The sequence below is a fragment of the Cebus imitator genome, unplaced genomic scaffold (genome assembly GCF_001604975.1).
Source record: "Cebus imitator isolate Cc_AM_T3 unplaced genomic scaffold, Cebus_imitator-1.0 Scaffold409, whole genome shotgun sequence".
Taxonomy (NCBI): domain Eukaryota; kingdom Metazoa; phylum Chordata; class Mammalia; order Primates; family Cebidae; genus Cebus; species Cebus imitator.
The window spans coordinates 420,875-428,466 of NW_016107724.1; positions in this window are offsets into that span (position 1 = coordinate 420,875).

A 7,592-nucleotide genomic window follows, 5' to 3' on the forward strand; every position below is an offset into this window, starting at 1 on the left:
GCTCACCACAACCTCCAACTCCCAGGTTCAAGTGATTCTGCTGCCTCAACCTCCCAAGTAGTTGGGATTACAGGTATGCACCACCATGCCTGGCTAATTTCGTATTTTTAGTAGAGATGGGTTTCTCTCCCTGTTGGTCAGGCTGGTCTTGAACTCCTGACCTCAAGTGATCTGCCCACCTTGGCCTCCCGAAGTGTTGGGGTTACAGGTGTTAGCCACCACGCCCAGCCAAGACTTTCATTCAGAGTCAAAATTAAGAAAGTTGAATTGAAAACTTGAAATATGCTTAACTATTGTTCTCTTCCTATAATTCTCTAATTATAACATAGTAATTGACATGTAGTTGGACATGTACACTCAAGTCTAAGAATATACGAGTGGGTCATTCCCCTCCCCCGCCACAACATCTTTATAGGGAGAAAAAGTCTTTTTCTAGTAAGTATTCTTCTATGGCAGTACCTGCCCTTCTTCTTCTAAAGCGTAAGTCACAATCTGTGTAATACTACAATTTATGGGATGCTAACTATGCCCTGTTTCTCTTGTACATGTAATGTCTCATTCCTCACAATAACCCTTGCAAAGTGGGCATGATTATCATGATTTTTAGAGATGAAGAACCTAGGACACAGAGACCAAGACCCACAAGCTGATAGGGCTGAGACAGGGTTTGGAATCAGGCCATGTCTTCTCCAGAGCCCACATTCATCTTTTCTCTATATTGCTTCATACAGATGTGCTAAATTTTATTTAACTAATCTTTTATCCGTGGGCATTTGTATTGTCTCCCATTTTTTATTATTACAATATTACTGTAGCGAACATGCTTAAAAGTACAATCCTTAGATATTTGACACAATGTTTCTGGGAAGAACAGATTTTCATGAGTAATAAAAAAAATAATAGTAAAAAAAGTTTTTGGTATGGCAAGTCATTTTTATGAATGGATTTGTTTAATGATCACAAAAATGTAATGAATTACATATTAACCTATGAAACTTGTACTACATATTATTACTCATGTACATATATCAGACACACATATAAGTCAAGTAATTTTCCCAGTAGTATAGCCAATGATGGAGAATTTCTGGACAAAGGATTAAGATAATTTTCCATTTTGATAGGTACAACCAATCGATAGTCTTATCAATATAAAAAACTGCTCTTTATACCCCACACATCCTCATCAAAATTAACAATTTTTGAAATATTTCCAGTCTTGAAGTTGAAAGTAGTATCTTCTATTTATAGCATATACTTGAAAATGCTTCAAATTTGCCAAAACTTGAAAACATACATCTATACAAAGACTTGTACATAAATGTTCATAGTCATTTTATTTGTAATAGCTGAAAACTGGGAATCACTCACATGTCCAGCAACAGACAAATGGTTAAGCAAAATTTCACATATACACACAATAGAGTACAACACCTGTGAATTTCATAATAATTATGCAGAAGATTTAAAAATGCAGTCTAACAAACTTAGTTAACTCTGCAAGGAGGAACTCTAAAGTGAGTATTGTTAATCAGAATGTACTGTGTTGAGTCAAAATAATCATGCCAAAATCTTTGGCCAAATGATTCAAGCTCCTTGGGAGCTGGGTAGGCTGTGAAGTCTCCTCTCAAACCAGTTTGGTAACCCAGGTCAGACTTGTTCAAGAGCTCCTAAAAATAAGACTTGCAATTTGGCTGGAGTTATCCCAGTGATCAGGTACTGAGGGAATGTGTTCTCTTTCCGGGTCCACACTTCATACCCTAGCCTCACAGCCTCACTCAGTACTAGATTCAGGCTGCCAAAGGAGAGTGTGCTCTAAGAGTTGAAATTGACAGCTGGATGCATTAGTCCATCCTTGCATTGCTATAAAGAACTACCTGAGACTGGGTAATTTATGAAGAAAAGAGGTTTAATTGACTCTTCTCCACAGGCTGTACAGGAAGCATGGCTGGGGAGGCCTCAGGAAACTTATAATCATAGCAGAAGGTGAAGGGGAAGCAGGCATGTTTATGTGGCTGGAGAAGGAGGAAAGGGGCGCAGTGGGAGGTGCCACATACTTTTAAACAACCAGATCTCACGAGAATTCACTCACCATCAGGAGAGTAGAAAGGGGGAATTCTACCCCCATGGTCCAATCACCTCCCACCAGGCCTCTCCTTCAACACAGGGGATTATAATTTGATATGATATTTGGGCCGGGACACAAATTCAAACCACATCACTGAATGACTGACAATTTTTATCCTGTTATGTGTAAACGTGTCATTTTCAAAAGCATTTAAAAAGTTCTTATATCTTCAGTCCTTGCCTAAAAATATACTATAAATTTTAAAAATTTTATTTATTCAAGTACTCACAGATTAAAATATAGTTTTTTCTTTCCAAATAAACTTGTCACCGTAGATTTAGATGATTTCATTATACTGTTTTTCTTTACTATTACCGGAACAGAAGGAAGTAAATCGTTTGAAAATGTTCATCATTGCAATGTCCAATATAATTTGATTTTTAATTAGATAATAACATTTAGCATTAAATAATACTTTGGTGTTTGGAAATATAATTGTTAGTATTATTCTTTATTCTTAAATGGATTTGGAGAATATACAATTAAATAACAAATTACCACCAATAGCCAAGAGATGTTATAGCAACTTTTAAGCTGCTATGAATTTGCTTGGCTATATTTTTGAAGCTACTCAATATAAACCAGAGATAATTTAGTATTGTATTTTTAATTGATAACTTCAAACTTATACGTGTAGAAAAAGTACAACACTGGAATTTTTCTTGATTTCATCTATGGAGATAGCCAAGTACCTTGAATATTATTTTGCAGATTCAGTTTCAGAACCCTTCTCTCTCACAATATCTTCCTGTCCCACCAGCTCCAAAAGTAAACCAAGTCACTAATTACTAATGAAAATCGTGAGTCCATTCATTTGTTAATATTTAATAATACCTAATTATATACCTAATTGTAGGTACATCATATAGGAGGCATGATAAGTAAATTATATATAGCAAATAACAAAAAATATATAAAGTATATATAATTTATATATACTTTACTTATATATATAAGTAAATATATATATATTTGAAAATAATTGTAGAAATCATTCTTTCTTACTCTTTTCACCAGTCAAAGAAAGAGTAAGAAAGAATAATTGTAGAAACAATAATTTATATATATATATATAAAGTATAATAGTATACTTTATATATATAATAAGTAAAGTATAATACTTATGATATATACTTTACTTATATATATATAAATATAAATAAATATATATATGTAAAGTATATATAAGTAAATATATATATAAGTAAAGTATATATAAGTATTATACTTATTGTATATATAAAGTATACTATTATACTTTATATATATATATATATATATATATATATATATATATAAATCATTCTTTCTTTCTACAATTATTCTTTCTTACTCTTTTCACCAGTCAACCTCTCAATTTGGAAGAATAAACTAACATTGGTTAGTTATTAAGAAATGATTAAAATAAGCCATTCTGATTTTCAGTTGGCTTGTTTTTTAGTGCACATAGAGATAATTTTTTGGTGGTTGTTCGTGTTTCAAAATATAAATTTACTAACTCATGCTGGAAACCTCTTAAGCCATACATAGCATTTGTCTTCATCAAAGGTTATTTTCAACGTAGCAAAATTTTTCTCATTATTCAAAATTTTGTCTATCATTCATCATTGCAAGGCACCTGTGGGATACATTAAAGCAAAAATATAGGCCTGCCCTTCCTAGAGTGTACAATTTAGTTGGGTTGCTCTCTTGTGTGGAAGGCAGGGATGTTTGCTTATTTCCTGTCCCTGTGATTTCAAACTGAGGGTTTTGTCAATAAGCTGGGGAGTTTATTAAGAAGCTTCCCTTGAGTGCTTTTACCACAGCCCAGTGAGAATTCTCAATGAGCTATACTGCATTTGTGTTCAGAGAAAACAACAGTAAAGTAATATTTATTTTTCTGGGCTGACATCCTAATTATACAATCTAAAACTCTGGGAAAAGTCCAAATTTTTGAGTTTTTATTATATTATGAATTGCTTCATAAACTTTCAAAGCCAAGGCTTTAGTCAAAATGCTTTTCAGATTCCAACTATTTAAGTTAGTTTGGGTTGACACAACAAAATTCCATGGTCGGGTGGCTTAAACAGCAGATATGATCTCACAGTTCTGAAGGCTGACAAGCTCAAGATCAAGGTGCCAGCAGATTTGATGTCTCTAGTGAGGTCCCTTTTCTTCTCTTAGAGAGGGCTAAAGGCTGCCTTCTCACTGTGTCTTCACATGTGGAGAGAGAAAGAGGGGAAGAAAGAGTGAGAGTGGGAGAGGGAGAGGAAGAGGGAGCATGAGAAAATGGAGAGCACTTGAGTGTTCTGGTCTGTCTCTTCCTTCTTTTAAAGACACTAATCCCGTCACAGAGCCCACCTCATGACCTCACCTAAACCTAACTAACTCCCAAAACCCCACCTCCAAATACCATCACATTATGTTAGAGCTTCAACATATAAATTTGAAGGAGGGAGGGAACACAAACATGCGGTGTATAGTACCAAGTGTTGAATGTAGTAATATTTAGAATGGTGTTTTAAAACATTCTTTGCATAGCTTTTAAAATATCAGTTTATAGTAGATAGTAGTTGTAACACGGTTTTCTATTAGTTAGATTCAAATAAACATTTATATCAAGCCAGTTGAAGATAACAGTGAAAATGCTACATGAAATTCTCTTAAAGTTGGTGTTTTTTTCAATGTATTATTTGGATTCAATATTTATTTGGATTTCCTTTTTTTGATTCATACTAATAATCATATCTACTCAAGTTAATAGTGAAAATATTACATGATGCAACCCGAGGAATGGGTGTTCTTATAAATACACCTTTACTCTCCTAATTTCAAACCACTGATAAAGAAATTGACTTATTGAATTCCCCAGAATACAGACGATTATGGATAGTTTCTATTATTTTTATAATTTACTTCCCCTCATTTATGTTCGCTGCCACTATCACCTTTAAAATGTGTAATTATGCATAATATATATAAAGAGAACCACATGTATTTTTTATCGATATGAAATTTGTGGATTAAGGATGACTATAATTTACCGAACGGTATATGTAGGAAAAATACATTTATTTGTGCTTCCAAAGCCTTTCTAAAGGCGATTTAAGGTAATTTGCATTGAGAAAAATATTAAACTAACACAAAGACATTTAGTTGCTATTTATATATCAAATATATCTCCAAAACTCGGTTGTTCCTTATCGTAACTTCTTAGGTATATTCATATGCATTAATTTTTATGATTTGTCATAAAGTAACCTTGTTATTAACAAAAAATAACCTACAAAGATTCCTCCCACAGTCTCAAACCCTTTTTCAATTCTCTACCCTTTTGCCTACCTCACCATCATAGCTTTTCTATTTTATTGAATATATTTAGATATCTTTATTCCAGCTGAAGAGGAAGCTAAATAGTGTAGAAGTTATTCTGTAGATGAAATTCAAAGACCCTCCAGAGATTGCATGTCTTTTCAATGTGACTTTTGCTGATGTTTCTGAATCTTGTAATTAAATCCCTTGAACCTTGATTCTATTTTATATATGAATGCTATTTCCTTTAAATGGTCAGCAGACTGACAGATCATCAGTGAGTTTTACTCTATCACAGAGCTCTGTGTTAACAGCAAGCTGGGTAATCTACCCATGCAATGAAGAGAAGAATAAACAAAGGCGGAGGGAAGAATAAACAAACTGCATTTCTGTATAATTGTGGCTTCTTTCTTCCTATGTGGTACACTCAAAGGAGAACATCTGTTTGAGAAAAAGAAACCATTGTTATTATCAACAACACAACTCCATGCTCTAAAGGCATTCTTGGGTATCACAAAACATCCTTTAAATTTAAGAAATACGTTGTAGGTATCATTGGAGCAATACTAGTATCTGCAAACTGATTCTATAATCTATTCTGAAGAATAAGTATATTAAAATGTCCACAGAGCATTTTAAAAATTTCATGAGGCCACATACCAATTGCTCATCAATGAAGTTCTTGGCACTGCAGCTGGTGGAAAAAACATTGAGTTTGGTAGATGCTCAGAACATGCTGGAAATATAGAAAGAATGAAATGTCTTAAATTCATTTTAAAAATCTTAGAAAGTTATAAAACTTAGAAAATTTTCTAGTAAAATTTATTTTACACACCTTAATGGAGATATATACGAATTTTAAAATATCAATCCCAAAACTACTTCTAATTTTTTTTCATCTGAAGAGGTAAAATATGACATCTATATTTGATTAATGTTGTCATCTTCATTGAATTAAGTCTGCAATGAAGACATCGAATTTTCTTACGACATACTCATTCTGGGTCTTAACAAATAGCTACTACATGCCTTAGCTATATCCTAACACACTGATGCAGTTTTGCCCACAAGATATGACTTCTTCACAATTTAAACTAAAATTCTAAGCACCTCCACCAATTGAACAGACATATCTTGGCCAAAGGGACCCCAGAGAGCCATCCTGGCCATGACAGGATGGAAAGCCAGACTTGCCTTGTTATACAGAAACATGACATTTTCCATGGCCTTTTTGTGGACCTCACGACAGAGGTACCTTGCTTACTCAGCCCAGTCCCTCACAGGAGGGTGAGCACGCAGGTGAACGAATGGAGGAGCTGGGGTAAGTGCTTCTGGGCACCAGCAGGAGCAAAACTCCATGCAGGCCCTCTGGCAGCATCTCAGGAGGAGTACCCACAATGCCTGAAGCTTCAGAGGGGTGTGTTACAGTGCACTCTTTTAGCTTTGCAATCTGTGGACGACTTAGATGTTAAACAGCTCATTGTACCCTCTGCTGTTATACGTGAGGCCGTTGTTCTCCGCCAGTGAGAGCAGAGGGTCAGTGTGACAGCCTTTAGCATCCACATTTGTGACACTCAAGCTCTTTTTCAGTGCCCAGAAAAAATCAGTTTGCACAGATGAATTAAAGGGTGGTGAAAGAGGAGGATTGTATTGCTAATGGAAGTGGCTCTCAGTGGAAAGGCGAGCTGGAAAGACGATGCAGAGGGAAGATATTCTTCCCCTGAAGTCCAGCTGTCTCCACCCAGACTCTTCTCTGAAGTCCTGCCATCAACCTGTCCCTCTGAAGTCAAACTGTTTCTCTCTGATGTTCAGCCACTTCTTTTCTCCCCTTCTCTGCTCTCTGCCAGTGGATCCTGGGATTTTTGTGGGTACAGGCTGGGGGTCAGGGCAGGCCAGGGATGGTTTTGGAAAAGGCAACATTGAGCAGGAAAACAGGGTTGTAAAATTCTCACTTTAGGCCAAGGTTCCAGGCTAGAGGGTGGGGCCCATGGCAGGAATCCTGCCCTTTTCTGCCTAGAATTTATCTGCCTCCTGTCCCTGTGAATACCTCCTCTCTTCTGTGGTCTAGACAAAACAATTGACCAGCATTAATGTTAAAATAGAGATCACAAGACTGACAGAAAACAGACTCTTTCTGACAATAAAATACCAAATTATAAACAGCAGCCAGGAC